Below are 20,767 nucleotides of genomic sequence, written 5' to 3' on the forward strand. Positions count from 1 at the left end.
TTGAATAAGTACATTTTTCTAAATACTAGTAACCCAAGAATGTGTACATTGCCCTGGACAAAAATTAGTTTTATAGACCAACAAGTCAGCAATAAAAAGGCAAAGTGACAGCAAAGAATAAACTGCTAGTATTTAAGACTTTCCCTGTGGTTCAGTGCAAGGAAATGGAACCATGAAGATACTTTTGATCTCAGAATTATTCTGCAAAACGGGCCTCATCTTGTTTGCCTGTACAATTGGCCAGTGCCACTGGACTTGGAAAGGAGGGCAAAGAAAAGCTCCTGAACTCTCAGGCTTTGTAGGAACATATGTGTGTTATATAAATGGATGGCATGGGGAAGATGTGGCTCAGAGTTAACGTTCAACCTCATCCCATGCAACTAAATGGTATTTCTTAATGAAAAACCTCACAAGTGCTGGAAAAAGCTCAACACATCAGGCACCATCTGTGGAGAGGGAAACCGAGTTACCATTGAGTCCAATATAGTTCTTCTTCAGAACTGAGGGGAGTAGAAATGTGATGGATTGTATGCCGTTGATAAAGGGGGAGGATCAGGTGGATCAAAAGGGATGGTCAGGGGCAGATTAGAGGGTGGGGAGACTAAATGACAAAGTTGCCATGGAACAAAAGGCAAATAGAGTACTTATTGCAGTAATAAAGAAACAAGACAGTGGTCCAGAGCAGGTGTTAATGGCAGAATAAAGGTCAGCTCTGCCTGAAAGCAATTAAATGGGAACATGGCACAGACTGGCACATGGGTGGGGAAGAGAAATCAAAACGCAGGACAGGGTTCATGGTCTGAAGTTGTTGAACTCAATGTTGAGTCCAGGAGGCTCTAAGAGCGCCTTTCACAAAGCGGAGTTTGAAATGAAAAAAATGAATGAGAAAAAGAGTTTCCCCACACTTTTGGTTTTTATTGGAGATCTCCAGTAGTCGCAGTATTATGATTGTATTTCCTGTCTGGACTAAGGCCTGAGGAACTGTCACTTGGTTGAGATAGCAGATAGTTATTTGTCTCACCACTGGTCTTCTGAAGAATATGGCATAAAATGGAAGAAACACTAGGGAAAAAGATGTAAGTGGTGCTTTTGGAACATTAATGTAAATGGTCAATGCCAAAGCTGAATAAACAAATGGGACCCAGCTGTCAATAAATATTTACTAGTAAATAGATCGTAAAACAAGAGCAAAGAGGACATTTTTTCCAAGAGGTGATGTAAGTACCTGAAGTATAACCAGAGGTCAGGTTTTACAGTGAGACCATTTGCACACATATATGTGGATGTTGACAGTTGCTTGCCCAGACCATGCATTGTGCCACCACTTTGCTACAACATGTTTACCACGTTATAGCTGAACAATACCTCCACTGTGGAAATGTGCTTACATAGATTGTTGTCACCAACAGTTACCCCACATACTACAACCTGCCACTGCTGCATTAACTTTTCCAACAATGCTGCTAAGTTGCAGAATTATCAGTCCATGTGATGCAAACACAAGGCTGCTTTTCACTTTCTGAAATTAATGTCTTGGTTATGCAGGTTCAGTATCTTCCCAGTTAATGAAAATACTCTTTTGCAGTTTATAGTCAACCTTGAACTGTATTTTCAGAACAATCAGAAATTAATAGAAAATGAGCAGTTTGTCCTCTCATGTAAACCTTACAACAGGATATTATATTACAGCTGGAAATGTCATGCATCAGTCCCCAAGTTTATTATAAAAAAGTTAAACAAAACATCATGACCTCATCCTGTCCAAAGCCACTGTGGAAGAGATTGTTTTTTTTAAGGGGGTGTTTTCATTTGTGAGGGAAAGCAGTAAGGTAAAGAGGTTTAGGGAAACAGTTACAGAATGTGGGGTCAGAATGCCTGAAGGCACTTCCACTGATGCCAAGAGTGGGGGACACACTGCAAAGCAGATTTGTAAGAATGGAACATGCAAGCAGGAAGGGCTGAGAAGTAAAGAGTGACATGGCAATGGAGTGAGTTGAGGTTGCAAATGAGGGGTTTGAATCAAAATGTGTTAATAGACATTGCAAATGATAACTCGGGGATTACCACAGGTTTCTGCGGCAGGGATGAAAATATGAGTTTCAGAGTACTTTGCTTCTGGATCATTTAGCTAAAAAATTGCTTTTGAGCAGTGAAAAGTCGGTATTCACACTTTCAAAAGCAATTCAGTGACTAAAGGAGACAACTTCCAAGAAGTAACAAAGGGTGTAAGTCAGCATACACAAAGCAGCTGTTCACATAAACTTTTGTTGTGAAGATACATTATGGTTTGGAATTTCTCACAATTCAAATGGGTATTTTTGAGGAGTTATTTATTCACTACTGAACAAACATTGTATCATTGAACCTTCGGATCTTACAGAAAGAGACTTGTGCACCTCCATTGTTGGACCTTTTTTTGACTAGTAAACAGAGCATTTCTTACATTTTTCAGATTGAATAGCAATTTGACCTTTCAACAAAGTCAAGCAAACAACTCTTTCACCAGAATTGGAAGCTGGTCTGTTAAAATCAAATGCTCAGATATAGTAGGCTCACTTAAGGATGCATTTTTAATTTACACATTCTGAACATAATATTTCTTTGCGACTGTACACTGCAACTATTAGAGGACAATGGAAATTTCAACATGGAGAGGAACACTCCAGAATTAAAGTCTGAATTGAATTGAATGAAAGCAAAACACTGTGGATGTTCGAAATCTAAAATAAAAGCAAAAAAATGTTGGAAGCACTCAGCACCTGTGGAGAGAAATAGAGTTAACATTTCAAGTTGAGATGACATTTCATCAGGATTGGCTGATATGAATAATCATATTTTCTGATGTTTATTTTACTCCCATTATTTTACGGGATGTGGGCATCGCTGGCTAGGACAGAATTTCTGTTGCCCGTCCTGAATTATCCTGGGAAAATGGTGGTGAGCTGCCTTCTTGAACTGAAGCAGTCCATGTGGTACAGATGCACCCACAGTGCTGTGAAGGAGAGAGGGCCAGGAATTTGGACCTAGCAATCAAATTCCAAATTCACAAAATTAATTACATTAATCACAGATAAGGAAGCCATTAGTCCCATCTTGGGTCATCTATCCAATGTGAATTGATAATCCCCCTCCTTGAGGCAACTAACTGTTTCAATAATCTGAGGTTTTCACTTCAATTGTTCCACCTGGAGTTTATTCCATGTATGAAGGACTACTGGACATTAGACCCAAATTTGTGTTTTGTCAGTTTGAATAAATGCTTCATTATCCTTCTTTCTGATGCAAGTAATTTTCTGGTTCATCTTTTTCCATGCTGTTTATTATCCTAAATGCCACCGTAAAATCACCTCTCAGTCACCTGCTTTCTCTGCTGACAAGCCAATTTTCCCACTTTTCTTCTCATCCTAAGACATTAGGAAGCAGACTTGAGGTTCTCTGGACTGCTTCCAGTCTAAGAATGTCTACTTCCTGCCTTGAAGACCAGTCCTGAATGGTATACTTGGAGGATTAACCAGTTTGAACATCATTTTCTCTGATGAGTATCTTTGTTTTGCTTACAGACTTCAACATTATATTTGCTTTATTGATTGCTGCTCTGTGGCAATTTTGAGAGTCGCATCGAAGATGCCTCGATCATTTTTTTTAAGATCACCATTCATGGAGCTCTTAGGTATGACAGAGCTCCATTTCCTTGAATAACTCTGAGAAATGTGACATTTGTACCTAATTATAGTTTAGTGTATAAATTATTGATAATCTCAATTGGTTCCTTCAAACAGCAATACTCCCCAAATAAAAAGTAAGTCTATGAACCGGATTTTGCTATCATTGGCAAAGTGACAGTGTTTGTCGTTGACCTTGAAGAAAGGTGTCCACAAGATCTAGCAATCCCTCAGGTGTGAAATTCACCTTTCCCAATGTCAACTTTGTTCCAATGGGATTTCAATGTCCAGAAAAAGTGATATCATCAAGCACAGCATGGCACGATATAGATGGCACGGTGGCACAGTGGTCAGCACTGCTTCTTCACAGCACCAGGGATCCGGTTCAGTTCCTACCGACGGTCTGTGTGGAGTTTTCACATTCTCTCAGTGTCTGCTTGGGTTCCTTCCCGGTGCTCCAGTTTCCTCCCATCGTCCAAAGATGTGCAGGTTAGATGGATTGGCCATTCTAAAATTGTTCCTTAACATCCAAAAGGTTAGGATGGGTTACTGGATTATGGGGATAGGGTGGGGGCATGGGCCTAGGTAGGGTGCTCTTTCAGAGGATCAATGCAGACTCGATGGGGCGAATAGCCTCCTTCTACACGGTAGGGATTCTATGTTAAGTAGCTAATCATGTTGAAGAATTTTCAGAGATTAAATGTGGAAGCACTGAATTCACTTTTAAATCATTTTACAAACAAGGTAAACATTGGGATATATACATGACATTAAGATATAAGCCCAACGTATAAACTTAAAAATAATTTTTCATATTTTAAAAATCTACAGACCTTTTTAAAAATAAGAATGGAGAAATTTAACATTCCACAAATATAAAATTAGTTTTCAGGGCCAGAGAGGTTGTTGAGCAGTAATTATGACTTAGTGCACCATTAAAATCCCAGTTGCACCCGTTTCAACAACATGTAGCTTTTTCCATGTTTTTTGCAGCAAGACAAACAAAATAGAACGGTGAAGTTCTTGTTAAATCAAGTGATTTCTAAGATTTCCATCCACAAGCACCTCAAGGAATCACTTCTGGATTTCTGGATTTTACTGCACAGATGTGTATGCCATAAAGTTGCTGGGCGTTTCACAGAGTAAGATGGCAAACATTGACAATTCTGCCACCAACAAAGAACAAAGAAAAGAACAAAGAAAATTACAGCACAGGAACAGGCCCTTCGGCCCTCCAAGCCTGCACCAACCATACTGCCCACCTAAACTAAAATCTTCTACACTTCAGGGTCTGTATCCCTCTATTCCCATCCTATTCATGTATTTGTCAAGATGTCCCTGAAATGTCACTATCGCCCCTGCTTCCACCACCTCCTCCGGCAACGAGTTCCAGGCACCCACTACCCTCTGTGTAAAACACCTGCCTCGTACATCTCCTCTAAACCTTGCCCCTCGCACCTTAAACCTATGCCTCCTAGTAATTGACCCCTCTACCCTCGGAAAAAGTCTCTGACTATCCACTCTGTCTTTGCCCCTCTTTGTAAAATATTTTTATTCTCCATTTTCACATTTTCTTCAGAATTTACACCCCACCAACAAGCAGTAAACGGTAACAAATGCAAAGTCAATCCCCTCATCAACAACAACGATCCCATCCTCCCACCACCCCAAACAACAACCCACCTGACAATATAAGCATCAAATAAAACAAACCGTCCAACGGTGGGAAAAACAAAGGAAAAAAGAAGATATCAGGAATCGCCTATGGTCACCATTGACCTATAGGGTCCATCCCCCCTAACATTCAATGCCATCCAATCCCTGAAAGAGTACCGTAAACGACACCCATGAATTGTAAACCCCCCCTCCCCGACTCCTCCTCTCCACTTACTCTTATAAAACTCGTCCACCCAACCTCTGTTCCTTCCCCCCAACTTTTCACCCCGGCTAAACTCACCAAAACCTGTTCTACCAGGCTCCGATGGCCGCAGCCCCTCCCCCCACCTCGCTCCCATTCACTGGCCGGCTTAAACCGGCCAGCATGGAGGCCCCCGCCCAGGTCTCTTTCCCCCTTGCCTAACCCCAGGAAAACCAAGAAATCCCCTTTAGCACACAGACCCGCATATACACCCAAGCCCCAAAGAACCATCATTGCAAGTGAAAGTCCCATCTCTTCCCTTGTCCAAATATATACAACGTTGGCTCATTTAGCACATACACCAGCACGCAGTGAAAAAATACAGTTACATGAGGCTACATCAGTACATGACCATTTCTCAATTCAGCCACAGTCCTTCTGTCTTCACAAATTCCTCTGCTGCTTCCGCCGTCCCAAAACAAATGTCCTTGGATTTGTAGGTCACCCTCAACTTAGCTGGGTATACTATACCGCACTGCACCTTATTTATGCATTGTAGTACAGTGCCCTCTTCACCCGGCTGAAGGCAGCCGCCTCCTCGCCAGCTCCACCGTAAAGTCCTGATATATGTGCACACCAGCTCCAGTCCACTGCACCACCCGCTTCTGCTTTGCCCAGCACAGGACCTTCTCCTTCACACTGTACCTACGAAAACACAGAGTCACTACTCTTGGTGGCTCACTCTCCTTTGCTACAGGCCTCCACGGCCGATGAGCCCGATCCAATTCATTCAACCTTTCCTCATATTTAATGCCCTCCATATCAGGCAACATCCTGGTAAATATCTTCTGCACCCTCTCTAAAGCTTCCACATCCTTCTGGTAGTGTGGTGACCAGAATTGAACACTATACTCCAAGTGTGGCCTAACTAAGGTTCTAAACAGCATTGTAACTACAAAATCTGGGACTATAACCTATAATCTTAGCAAGGATAATTCCCTTAAACACAAAGTCAGAAAGACCTCATAAAAGTGGGAAGGAGCCGTCACAACATACTGAATGTAAAGTATTCAAAAAGTACACAAGACATTCCTCAAACAAAGCTCTGCTGTTTTAGCTGCTAATCAAAAACTTGGTTTAAGGTTGATGTCCTTGGTTAATGTTTACATACATGACTGACAGGGTTCAGATAACATGCCTGAACAAAGCTGTAATTACTCAGCTCTCATCCTCCTCCTCATATAGCAAACAGAGGGGGTGAGGTCCATAGCTGGGAGGCTTCTCTGCTCTTACATTGCAGGATAACATGCTTTTCAGCTTTCATTAGTCTACTCATAGCAGCTCTTTAACTTTACAACTTTATAGTCACATTAAACTGTTTATTGGACATAAATAAACCTTCGAAAGAATGCAACCATTTATGCAACTTTTGCACAAGTACTTCCTTCAATTATATGACTTTCTTTTTTAAGTCTGAGTGAGAAGCTGCGACAAAGTACTTTTTAAAAAGTTATAATGCTGTATGTTAGAGAAGGATAAACAGAAATTGCATCGTTGGCTTACACTTGCTTATCTCTAAATGATTGGATCAGAGCAGTAATAATTAGGAGCACTGGCAAGAGGTATGGGGGAGCAGGTTAGCTTGCAATAACAGGATCTGGCATGCATTGTAGCACTCAGATCAGAATCCAGAAGAAAGATAGCCGGTGATCCTCCTGTTGTCAGTGGTAGTCACCTGGAGAGGGAGTCAACTGAAAGGAAATTGCTATACTCTATATGAAATGCAAACACGATTACGAAAGCAAGTCAACATGGCATATTGGTCATTCTACCTAAAGAAGCTACTTTCTTCTCCAATCACCTTCGGGTGGAGGAAGGAAAAGGCGGCACTTCAAAACACTCCTCTATTATGACTGTCCACTACTGGTAGCATGTAATGTTCCTTGTATTGTTCTCCAAGATAGCAAAAGTCATAGTGTTGACAAAGATCATAAAGCTACATGTTTAAATCAAAACTAGTTTATTTACACTACTTAAATCGGTTCGCACACTCTACTGAGTAACAGTTAACAAAATTAGTATTGAATCTATGATATGATACAGTAATTAATTATCTCTCCAATATATAACCAACACTAACTCAACTTCACACTATCCTTCTACATCAACTTCTCCAACAGCTTCTCCCAGAATGCCTAGAGATGCAGCCTTTTATAAGACTACTCAGTAATGCCTTCTAGTGCTGATATACATGATCATCTTGCAAATCCTTTACTCTCCTTATAGATTATACATATCATTACATCCTCGACAACCATCTTATCCTTCACTATATCATACAGTGCCATATATATTCAAGGTAAACAGTAGATATTTTCTATTATTCTAGGTAATGCTGCCCTGCGCAGCACGATTGCCATGTAAAAATAAACATTAAGCAGCCAATTCAAAGCATTGATTCAACCCTAAACTTCTATAAACATTCTAACTAGATTACATTTTGGTCTTATAGTTTATAATGTCTTCAAGAGCAATGGTAAAATGGCACGCTGTGACAATTGGCTATCCACTATTATTTATTAAATTTGACTTGACACAATGGTTTTAACCAGGACAGAATAGAATATATATTACATATTGGGGCTCAATTGCTTTTCAGTGAGGCCCAATTTTAACTAAGGAAATGAGTTTTGAGTGAGTTAAAATTTGCATTCTCCATGTTAAAAAGCTTCCTGCTGGGAGTGTAAATTCATAATGTGTCCTCTTGTATTATTTTCCTGTCCAAATTATGTATGACAGAGCATTCCCTCCCACATACTGCCTTCTAGTGCTTTGAAAGATTATGGCATCAATATTAATTTCACTAACTGAAATTGGCAATGCTAATTTGGAGAATATAATGGGCAGAGGAGCTCAAATTCACCCGATAAATTATGAAATGTATCTCTTATTATTCTATTGCTGGGTGCCAATTCTTATATCTTAAAGTTGAGAAGTTTTCAAAACTAGATTTGGGATAACTCAATTTTCTATAAATGTTTTTGATATGTCATAATTTAGCCAATGTGGAGAAGGGAATATTGAGCCACACACCTTTTGGACAGGAAATTAATACAAGAAAAAAGTTTATGAACTTATGCTCCCAACAGGAAGCTTCTGGACACCAGGAAAGCACACTTGGAAGTTTCATTTCCTGCCCTCTAACCCAAGCTATTGCATTCAATAAAAAGAATTTTCATGGCAAAGTACTGTGCCAAGACTGAAGTGGTGCTGTCTTAAAATTTCTTTCTAATCCGCTTCCGGAACCTTAGTGTCTGGGTTGACTTTCAACATCTTTTATGTTGTTCAACTTTGTTCTGGGCAGGTAGAGGGGGTAATGTCACTGCTTCTTTGCTCTGGTACACCTGCCTAATCAACATTCCGTCCATTTGTTTTTGATGTCCACTCTCAGCCCTTCCCGAGTCCAGTTTGCATGCATCAATTTGATGGCAAAAAATGTTGCTCTCTGCTGCCTTTGGCCCTCTCTCAAGGTTATTCCAGAATGTCTTGCAATTTGTGGAGGGGTGGCACAGTAGCGCAGTGGTCACCACTACCGCCTCATGGGGCCGAGGATCTGGGTTCGATCCCAGCCCCAGGTCACAGTCCGTGTGGAGTTTGCATTCTCCCAGGGTTTGCATGGGTCTCACCCCCACAACCCAAAGATGTGCAGTGCAGGTGGATTGGCCAAACTAAATTGCCCCTTAATTGGATTTTTTTTAAAAAGGGAGGCAAACCCAATTTTTAAAAAATATTGTAACTTGTGGAGTTTTGTACTTGGCGGAAAATCTGAATGTGGGCTTACACGTGAACACATGGGTTTTGCACTGGTTCAGAATTGACACCCAACAATAAAAAATGAATTGATGAATTCTTCATGACGTGGAGAGTAATTTTGAGCTCCTCTACCCACTCTATTCCACAAGCACAACACAAGGGCCTTTATGGGAATATATGACAACGATGGACATTAAAAGGCCTGCTGGTCTATTGAGTTGTCCCCACACATTCCTGATGCCATAAGCAACCCCCACCCACAAATGGTTTGATATCTGTAAAATAATTCACGAGCCCCATTGATACAATAAAGGTAGCCCAGTACAATGACCATAATTTAGATGACGTTGCATTCTGCCTACTATGAAATTTTGTATGCTGTTGTCGCTGCCCTAGCTGGGAACTGGTCAGCACACTTTTGCAGATATGGGGCAAGATTCTCCCATGGGGAGACTAAGTCCCGACGCCGGAGTGAAAATCATTTAAGCGCCTTGGCGCCGCGTAAATGATGCGGACGGCGCCGTGTAAATGACGTCACCCGTGCGCCAACACACGCATGCCGTCCTCCCGGCGAGCACCCCACAAGAAATGTCGGAGAAAAGGAGGTCCTCCTTCAGAAAGGCCGGCCTGCCGATCAGTGGGCACCGATCGCGGGCCAGGCCCCTTTTGAGCCCCCCCCCCCCCCCCGGGTGCTGGATCCCCCCTTCTCCCCCCACAGGCCACCCCACCCAGCGTTCCCACGCTGTTCCCGCTGGCAGCGACCAGGTGTGGACGGCGGCGACAGGAACCTATTGTGTTGGGCAGGCCGCTGGCCCATCCGGGCCGGAGAATCGCCGCTCGCCCGTTCAAACGGCGAGCGCCGATTCTCCGAGCGGCCAGCCGTAAATCTCGTCGCGCCGGTTTGGGGGGGTGGGAGAATCGCGTGCGGGTGCCGGGGCGGCATGGTGGGACTTGCCCGGCGCCCCCACGATTCTCCCACCCGGCGTGGTTTGGGGGGGGGGGGGGTGTGGGTGTGGGGGAAGAGAATTGCGCCCCATGGTGTGACATTTGGAGGATTTTAGGAATAATGGCTTCTAAATATTGGGATGTGAAGAATTAAAGCCTGGGGGTATTGGGTGTTTGGCTGCAACAGCCATATATTTAAAAAGGATTGTGTTTTGTTTCTCGCAAATAGCAGGTGAAATTGATCAAGGAATGTGTTTCTCCGTTTCGGTTAATAGACTGTGGTTTGACTGGAAAAGTCCCTGGGGAGATAATGTGATTTTGCAGCTTGCAGAGATCATTTGTTTTTTAGCTTGGGGAAATTAGATCATTGCTGGGTGGAACCCAGAAAGGCAAGGAGGCAGTGAGTTTGGAGAAGCTTCAAGAACAAAAGAGCCGAGTTCTGATCTGCCTGACTCTGAGCCCACAATTCTTTCAAGTAGGTAGTTCAAAGAAAAGAATAATATTTCAAAGCAGAGCAGTCTTGTCTGAAGACAAGGAAGAGGCAGAAACAACCCAGTTGAAGCAACTATTGAAGATATTCAGCCAGAGTCTGTAGGGGTTCCACCGAAGCAAACTCTGTTTTATAAAGCAAGTATTTCTCTATGCTGTCCTAATTTTAAAATGGATTAAGTGCCCTATTTTCTCATGCGATCACTCCTGGAGAGAATAATTCTTTTCATACAGCCTTAACATAAACTAAAATATTGGGGTTTCGGTCCAGTATCCGAGCTACTGTTGGGGTCTGATCTGGGATCATAATAATGGAGCAAATATAAACTCATTGCATGAACTAGAAACTTTTAGAATTGATCTACTTATTGTCTCCTGGGTAAACCTGGCAATTAATCTAGTTCTACCCTTGAGTTATGTATATGCCCCAATGGCCTCTATAACATTAAAGTGAAATAATCTGTCAGCACAAACATGCCTTTATGCTGGAACCTTGCCACATCCAAGTTCCTTCACATTTTTGCTCCACCTCCACGACATGTCTGCTTAAACCTTCCTTCGGTCATTAACATAGCTCTGCACCCCACCCAGGCAAAAATGCAGCTTACAAGAGTGTTTGCATTCATGCCAGTAATTTGCTAACACAGCTATACACCCGTATATTAGGTACAGTACAGTGTGCAACTGAAAGTTCAATAATTACTTTCTTTGCAATATTTTATTTGTTGATATTTTGGTCACTGAAATTCGCACTGCTTTAAACTGAAAAACCATCTATCTCAGTGCACCTGAATTTTTTTTCCTGGTCTCCATCCTCCCCACACTTTCAGGAGGGTGAAAAAGCTGGAATGGCCTTTCCAATGGACATACTTTTGTTCTGCAGAATAATGAAAAAAATGATTGCAGAGACTTAAAAAAATTTCTTTTTAAAATTTAGAGTACCCAATTCATTTTTTCCAACTAAGGGGCAATTTAGCATGGCCAATCCACTTGGCCTGCACATCTTTGGGTTGTGGGGGCGAAACCCACGCAAACACAGGGAGAATGTGCAAACTCCACACAGACAGTGACCCAGAGCTGGGATTGAACCTGGGACCTCAGCGCTGTGAGGCAGCAGGACTAACCCACTGCGCCACCGTGCTGCCCTATGGTTGCAGAGACAAGTGGCACTGATGAGGTGCTATGACAGAGACAGCAGCCCATCATTAATACCTCTATTTGAGACACTGCAGCAACAAATCAATGGATTTTCAGTGCCTTTGGTTTTACTGATAACTGACACCCACTATTATGGTTACTATTGCCCAGTTATTCATCAATTTGCTTCCAAAACCCATCTGTGCAGTAAGGTTATTGGTCTGGATTTTTTTCCTTTCAACAGGCTAGTGGATTGGATTGGATTGGATTTGTTTATTGTCACGTGTACTGAGGTACAGTGAAAAGTATTTTTCTGCGAGCAGCCCAACAGATTATTAAGTACATGGCAAGAAAAGAGAATAAAAGAAAATACATAATAGCACTTCCGGTTGCGGCTATGCGGAGCTAAGCCGCACGTTCGGCAGCTCCCGCTTTAAAAGAACTTGTGGGCTCTTTTAAGGGCCCCAAATGGCACTGATTCGACGATTCCCGGTGGATAAAAGGGTCTGGAGCAAAACCCCCCGGGTTTTATGGTTCGGACTCGAAGTGGGACGAGGAGAAAAATGGCAGCAGCTCCCCTGGAAAAGCAGGGGGAAGGTGGACAAAATGGCGGCCGGTGGAGCCCCTGAGGAGTGGAGGCAGTGGGCTGAGGAGCAGCAGGCGGCCCTTCTGCGCTATTTCACGGAGCTGAAAGGGGAGTTGTTGGAATCCCTGAAGGTGACGACGAGTAAGCTGCTGGAGACCCAGACAACCCAGGGTGCAGCGATACTGGAGTTGCAGCAGCAGACCTCTGAGCGCGAGGAGGAGGTTTCGGCCCTTGTGGGGAAAGTGGAGATACACGAGGCACGTCATAAAAAGTGGCAAGATCGGTTCGAGGAGATGGAGCTTCGGTCACGGAGGAAGAAATTGCGGATCCTGGGCCTCGAGGAAGGGCTGGAGGGGTCGGACCTGCCGGACTATGTGGCCGTGATGTTGAACTCGCTGGTGGGGGCAGGATCCTTCCATCTGCCCCTGGAGCTGGAGGGGGCCCATAGAGTGCTGGCCAGGCGGCCTAAGGCGAATGAACCCCCGCGGGCGGTGCTGGTGCGGTTCCATCGGTTCAGTGACCGGGAGTGTGTCCTCCGATGGGCCAAGAAGGTGAGGAGTAGTAAGTGGGAGAATTCAGTAGTGCGTATCTACCAGGACTGGAGTGCGGAAGTGGCCAAGCGGAGAGCCGGGTTTAACCGGACGAAGGCGGTGCTCCATGGAAAGCAGGTGAAGTTCGGCATATTGCCGCCTGCGCGCCTGTGAGTCACCTACAAGGACCGGCATCACTACTTTGAGTCCCCAGAGGAAGGGTGGGCCTTTGTGCAGGCTGAAAAGCTGGACTTGAACTAGAAATTGGGGGCTGTGGGAGTTTTTCTATTCTATTCATGTATAATTTTTTATGCTGTTGCGGGTTATACTGTTTGTTTTTGTTTTTTCTCTCGCTTTCGGACGATGTGGGTTATGGTTCTGTGTTCTAAGTGGGGTACTGGGGTTTGTGGTTGATCTGTGTCTTTGTTTGCACGGAGTTGGTGGTTGGGTTGGGACTGCGGTTTGGGAGCTGCATTGGTGGGGTGGGGCAGTGTGAAAGCGTGGGCTTTTCTCTGGTTTCCCGCGCTGCGGGATGAGGGGGTGGAGCTGGTGGCGAGGGGCGGGGTTACTAGACCGGGTTTCCCGCGCCAAAGCGGTGCCCAGGAGCTGATGCAGGGGAGGAGGGGGGACCTCATATCGGGAGGGGTCGGAGTTAGCTGGCTCATGGGAGTACTGTGGAGGGAGAGTCGCGGCTAGGAGGGGGGATACCGGGTTGCTGCTGGATTGGCCAGGGAGGAGTTCGGTGGGGGTCGGGGTGAGGTTCTATCGCCGTGGGAAACTGGCCGAAGGGGTGATGGCCAGGGGCGAGCAGCCGATGGGTTATGGCTAGTCGACGGGGGAGGGGGGCGGTGTGCCCCCTGATCCGGCTGATTACTTGGAACGTGAGGGGGTTGAATGGGCCGGTTAAGCGGGCCCGGGTGTTTTCGCATCTGAAGGGGCTGAAGGCGGACGTGGCCATGCTCCAGGAGACCCACCTGAAGGTGGCGGACCAGGTCCATCTGAGGAAGGGGTGGGTGGGGCAGATTTTCCACTCAGGGCTCGACTCGAAGAACCGGCGGGTGGCGATCCTGGTGGGGAAGAGGGTGACGTTTGAGGCGTCTGAGGTTGTGGCTGATAGTGACGGCAGATATGTGATGGTGAGCGGTAAGCTGCAGGGGGAGAGGGTGGTGTTGGTTAATGTGTACTCCCCAAATTGGGATGATGCTGGTTTCATGAGGCATATGTTGGGCCGCATTCCTGGCCTGGAGGTGGGGGGCTTGATCATGGGGGGGGACTTCAATACGGTGCTGGAACCCCTACTGGATCGTTCTACTTCAATGTCTCGATGGTACGCAAGTGGGTAATGGAGGGGGAGGGGGCAGCATGGAAAAGGATGGAGATGGCGTCCTGTGGAGGCACGAGCCTGAAGGCACTGGTAACGGCTCCGTTGCCGCTCCCTCCAACGAGGTACACCACGAGCCCGGTGGTGTCGGCCACCCTCAAAATTTGGGGGCAGTGGAGGCGTCACAGGGGGGAAGTGGGGGGCTCGGTGGAGGCCCCGCTGCGGGGGAACCACCTGTTTGTCCCAGGGAACATGGATGGCGGATTCCTGGGGTGGCACAGGGCGGGCATCAGGAAGTTGGGAGACCTGTTTATTGACGGGAGGTTCACGAGCCTTGGTGAACTGGAGGAGAAGTTTGAGCTCCCCCTGGGGAATATGTTCAGGTACCTTCAGGTCAAGGCGTTTGCTAGGCGACAGGTGGAGGGGTTCCCTTTGCTGCCCCCGTGGGGGGTAAGGGATAGGGTGCTTTCGGGGGTGTGGGTCGGGGATGGGAAGGTGTCTGACATCTACCAGGTAATGCAGGAGGTGGGTGATGCGTCGGTAGAGGAGCTGAAGGCTAAGTGGGAGGTGGAGCTGGGGGAGCAGACTGAGGAGGGGACATGGGCGGACGCCCTGGAGAGGGTGAACTCCTCCTCTTCATGTGCGAGGCTTAGTCTCATCCAGTTCAAGGTGCTGCACCGGGCCCACATGTCCGGATCTAGGATGAGTAGGTTCTTTGGGGGCGAAGACAGGTGCGTCAGGTGTTCGGAGAGTCCAGTGAACCATGCCCATATGTTCTGGGCATGCCCGGCACTGGAGGAGTTCTGGAAGGGGATGGCGGGGACAGTGTCGAGGGTGGTGGGATCCAGAGTCAAGCCAGGCTGGGGACTCGCGATATTTGGGGTTGGGGTGGAGCCGGGAGTGCAGGAGGCGAAAGAGGCCGATGTCTTGGCCTTTGCGTCCCTAGTAGCCCGGCGGAGGATCTTGCTGCAGTGGAAAGATGCGAGACCTCCGAGTGTGGAGACCTGGATTAATGACATGGCGGGATTCATTAAGTTGGAGAGGGTTAAGTTCGCCCTGAGGGGGTCGGTACAAGGGTTCTTTAGTAGGTGGCAGCCTTTCCTCAACTTTCTGGCTCAACGATAAGGTACTGGGTCAACAGCAGCAGCAACCCGGGGGGGGGGGGGGGGGGGGGGGGATAGTGTTTAAGTTAATTTGCTTATTGTTAATTTATTCTGTTGTTTATTGGGGTTGGGGGGTTTGTTATATGCGTCATTATGGGTGCCGGGGGGTGTTTATTATTATTGTTGTTATTGTTATTATTGTTTTGTTGATATATATTTTTCAAAAAATTCCAATAAAATTTATTTAAAAAAAAAAAGAAAAAATACATAATAGGGCAACACAAGATATACAATAAGACCATAAGACATAGGAGTGTAAGTAAGGCCATTCGGCCCATCGAGTCCACTCCGCCATTCAATCATGGCTGATGGGCATTTCAACTCCACCTACCAGCATTCTCCCCGTAGCCCTTAATTCCTCGCAACATCAAGAATTTATCTATCTCTGCCTTGAAGCCATTTAGCGTCCCGGCCTCCACTGCACTCCGCGGCAATGAATTCCACAGGCCCACCACTCTCTGGCTGAAGAAATGTCTCCGCATTTCTGTTCTGTTCTGTAACTACATAAGCACTGGCATCGGATGAAGCATACAGGGTGTAGTGTTAATGAGGTCAGTCCATAAGAGGGTCATTTAGGAGTCTGGTGACAGTGGGGAAGAAGCTGTTTATGAGTCTGTTCGTGCGTGTTCTCAGACTTCTGTATCTCCTGCCCGATGGAAGAAGTTGAAAGAGTGAGTAAGCCGGGTGGGATGGGGTCTTTAATTATGCTGCCCGTTTTCCCCCGGCAGCGGGAGGTGTAGATGGAGTCAATGGATGGGAGGCACGTTCGTGTGATGGGCTGGGCGGTGTTCACGACTCTAACGTTTCTTGTGGTCCTGGGCCGAGCAGTTGCCATACCAGGCTGTGTTGCAGCCCGATTGGATGCCTTCTATGATCCATCTGTAAAAGTTGGTAAGGGTTAATGTGAACATGCCGAATTTCCTTAGTTTCCTGAGGAAGTATAAGCGCTGTTGTGCTTTCTTGGTGGTAGCGCGACCAGGACAGATTTTTGGAGATGTGCACCCCGAGGAATTTGAAACTGCCAACCATCTCCACCTCGGCCCCGTTGATGCTGACAGGGGTGTGTACAGTACTTTGCTTCCTGAAGTCAATGACCAGCTCTTTAGTTTTGCTAGCATTGAGGGAGAGATTGTTGTCGCTACACCACTCCACTAGGTTCTCTATCTCCCGCCTGTATTCTGACTCATCGTTATTTGAGATCCGGCCCACTATGGTCGTATCGTCAGCAAACTTGTAGATGGAGTTGGAACCAAGTTTTGCCACACAGTCGTATGTGTACAGGGAGTAGAGTAGGGAGCTAAGTATGCAGCCTTGCAGGGCCCCGGTATTGAGGACTATTGTGGAGGAGGTGTTGTTGTTCATTCTTACTGACTGTGGTCTGTTGGTCAGAAAATCGAGGATCCAGTTGCAGAGTGGAGAGCCAAGTCCTAGGTTTTGGTGTTTTGATATGAGTTTGGCTGGGATTATGGGTGTTGAAGGCGGAGCTGTAGTCAATAAATAGGAGTCTGATGTAGGAGTCCTTGTTGTCGAGATGCTCTAGGGACGAGTGTAGGGCCAAGGAAATGGCGTCTGATGTGGACCGGTTACAATGGTATGCGAATTGCATACGGTTGCATAATTGCATAGTGCCAAGTAAGACTACCATTAACTCAGCCTTTTTGGTTCCCAGGGTTTCCATTTGCTCCATTGAGCAGGCCTGGAGTGGCATGACTATGCTTCATAAATTTACCACCACTGTATGGGAGAGTGATTTAGTACTGCAGCACTCAACAAGCCGCAAATGTTCAAGAGCAGAAGACTGGAGGGAAGCGGCTTGAGAGATTCGAGGAGCTGTTTGTGGAGCAATTGTTGACGAAGTATGGGCTTTCGGGGCCGAACTCATTCATGTACTTCTAGATAAGGAATTTTGTATGAGGGGCCATCCCGACATTTCCTGTTGCACCACCGATGTCTCTGGCGGAGAGGATTCTTTTGCGAGCAGGGTCGGAGGAGGGTAGCATATCCGGCATTTACCCAGTGGATGAGGTGAAGGCAAAGTGGGAGCAGGAATTGGGACCTACAGTAGATGATGAGATGTGGAGTGAGGCCCTTCGAAGGGTGAACTCCACATCTTCATGTGTGCGGCTTGGCCTGATCCAGCTTAAGGCGGCGCATAGGGCGCATCTGACCCAACCTAACACGAATGGCTTCTTTCCAGAGGTAGAGTATATGTGTGAGCGGTGTTCCGCGTCCTTGCTTTCGTTCATTGATTGCCCGGAGGCAAGTTCTACTGGTGTGGATGTCTTCTACTCCGCCCAGTGCCTCGGTATAGTTGGGTGACCTAATAGAATTATTGTACCTGGAGAATGTCAAATACAGATTTAAGGGGTTCTATGGCAGCCATTCATTGCCTACTTTAAGGAATAAGTCACCGTAAGTTACATGGGGTGGTGAGCGCGGGAGGGGAGAGTTTTGGGTTTTGTTATTTTTTTCCTCTCCTCTTTGTGGGTGTGGTGTGCGGTTGGTACGGTCTTTGTTATGTTGGTTTTGTGTAATTTGCTGTGAGTAACGTGGGTTTAGTTATAAAATCTATTGTAAATGGAAAATCTTTAATAAAAATATATATTTTTAAAAGAGCAGAAGACACGACTGACCACAATGTCAGAAAGAAACCAGGGTGGTAGCAGTGCAAGGTTCCTTTATTCCCTACACATTTTCAGATATATCTGTGGAGGCCGTTTTGATAGAAATGTGGACTAGAAGAATGATCGTTAGAGACTGATGACAAGAAAACTCATCACATCCATTTGGACAGTATAGAGGGAGCTGGGAGAGCAGTAATATCTCCACTGCCTGAAGAACTGAAGTGTAGTAGCAGCATCACAGTGGTTGGCACTGCTGCCTCACAGCGTCAGGGTCCAGTGTTTGATTCAGCCCTTGGGTCACTGTGTGTGGAGTTTGTACATTCTGCCAATGTCTGCGTGAGTCTCCACCGAGTGCTCCGGTTTCTTCCCACAGCCCAAAGATGTGCGGGTTAGGTGGATTGGCCATTATGAATTGCCCCTTGATTTCCAGCGATGTGCTGGTTGGGCTATGGGGTTACAGAAATGGGGAGTGGACATGGGTAGAGTGCTGATTCGAGGGGCCAGTGCAGACATGATGGGCCAAATGACCACCTGCACTGTAGGGATTCCATGATTCTATGAAAGCACTAACGTGTGTGAGGATTTTGGAACAGAAGAGGCCAAGAGTGACATTCCTCTATGAAGGACTGAAAAATGACTGTTTCCAACGAGGTGGCTTGGGTCCCAGGATTCTAGACTTTGGAAGGAACAATGATAAAGGGCTCATCAGTTTCATGGCGATAGTGGCAAAGAGCTTCCGTGCATAGGATTGCGTATATAGGCTCAGAGGAGAAATCAACCAGTTACATCTGCAGCACAAAGTATATCATTTGCTGATAAGCCTGGAGGTGTCAACAGCCTGGAGAATGCTGCAGGATCAAGAAACCAGAAGCAGCCTCGATAGTGGTGGCTTGCAGAGCAGCACTAGTTGCTTTGAATGGGACACTTTCACAAGAGAGTCACGACTGGTATCTGAAAGCCTGTGCCCAGCACCAGCGAGCTGTCAAGCATGATCACAGATATTGCTCCAGAGAGCAAGTTTCCCTTGCTTATGGCCCCTCTCGATTCCTTTGCATAACTGAGCTTAAACATTTGTCTGCCAACCCTTGCTCACGCAGAAGCAGGTTCCCATCGGGGTCAGTTGCTTTACTTAATAACAAGTCTCCTTAAGTTAGAAAGCTCCAAAGAACATTTCAGCCACCTACCAATTAATCTCATTTTACTCACAGAGTACATTGTAGCAGTAGTGGACTAAGAGTTTACAGAAGTAGTTTATCAGACACAAAAAAGGAGACATAGTTAGGTTGTGATTATATATAGTGAACAATTTTGATGGTACCTTTTGTCTAATAATTTCATGCATAGAAAACACAGGTTGACCACACAGACCACAGTTTATTTTTGTGTATGCTCATTAACTTTTTGGATCTTTGTGGTAAGTAGCAGGAATATTCTGTATTAAGAAGAGAAATGATTGCAATCTTTGACAGTAAAGTACTTTATTTGATGTGTCAATTTTATTCACGGATATCACTGGCCAATAATGCCTTCCTAGGGCAGCACGGTGGCGCAGTGGTTAGCATTGCTGCCTCACTGTGCCGAGGTCCCAGGTTCGATCCCGGCTCTGGGTCACTGTCCGTGTGGAGTTTGTACATTCTCCCTGTTTTTGCGTGGGTTTTGGCCCCACAACCCAAAGATGTGCAGGCTACGTGGATTGGCCACACTAAATTGCCCCTTAATTGGAAAGAATGAATTGGGTACTCTTAATTTTTAAAAAACCGTTGCCTTCCTTCCATAAATGCTAGCTTTTTTATTCCATGCCCTCTTTGTAGTGCAGAACTTGAACCAAAAAGCTTCCACTTTCTGAAAGGAACAAGTCTTTCTCTCCTTTCCAATGATATATAAGAACGCAACAAGTTACAGTGATCCTGGAAAGTCTAGCTGCACTGTATCACAGAGCTCCAGCGGATATGTCCAATCCCTTGGAACAAAACTTCAGGCAGCCCAACAATCTCCTCCATCATACTTCTTATTGTCGCATGGCTCTTCTTGTACCTGTTCCCCCATGCTGTGCACAAAAGACTTCCTGAAATCTTGAACTATTATTTTTTTTTTTAAATATATTTTATTCCAAACGCAATCAACAAATCTTAGAGTCAACAAAAGATAAAACCAAATTGCGAACAGTTTGCCATTTTTCCCTTTTCCTCCCCTGAATCAGCACAACCCCCCCAGCCAGCGATAAACAAATCCTTGAAGAAAGACAGAAACAGCCTCCATTTTGCATAAAATCCCTCTTCTGACACTCTAAGAACAAATTTAATTTTCTCCAATTGTAAGAACTCCACCATATCCCCAAACCACACCGACACCTTTGGTGGACCGCGACCTCCACGCTAATAGACCTTGCCGGGTGTTCAGAGTGTCAAAGGCCACGACATCGGCCTCCCTCCCCTCCAGTAGCTCCCTCCCCTCCAGTAGCTTCAGCAGTTCTGAAACTCCGAAGGGCGCTGCCAATGGACACGGCGCTTCCCTCACCCCCATAATCTTCGACAGTGTCTCAAAGATCAAGGTCCAGAATCCCCTTAGCTTCAGGCAAGACCAGAACATTTGAATATGATTCCCAGGCCCCCTTGCACACCTCATATTTGTCCTCAACT

At 45.7% G+C, this 20,767-nt stretch overlaps 1 protein-coding gene across 3 annotated transcripts in view; it reads right to left on the bottom strand.

The window, feature by feature from the left end:
• The window catches only part of LOC119973426 (tyrosine-protein phosphatase non-receptor type 14-like), a 332,770-nt gene that overhangs the window by 101,297 nt on the left and 210,706 nt on the right, over positions 1 to 20,767 (bottom strand). The gene's annotated exons all lie outside the window — the stretch shown is intronic.

Source organism: Scyliorhinus canicula, chromosome 1 (assembly GCF_902713615.1).
Source record: "Scyliorhinus canicula chromosome 1, sScyCan1.1, whole genome shotgun sequence".
Lineage (NCBI taxonomy): Eukaryota > Metazoa > Chordata > Chondrichthyes > Carcharhiniformes > Scyliorhinidae > Scyliorhinus > Scyliorhinus canicula.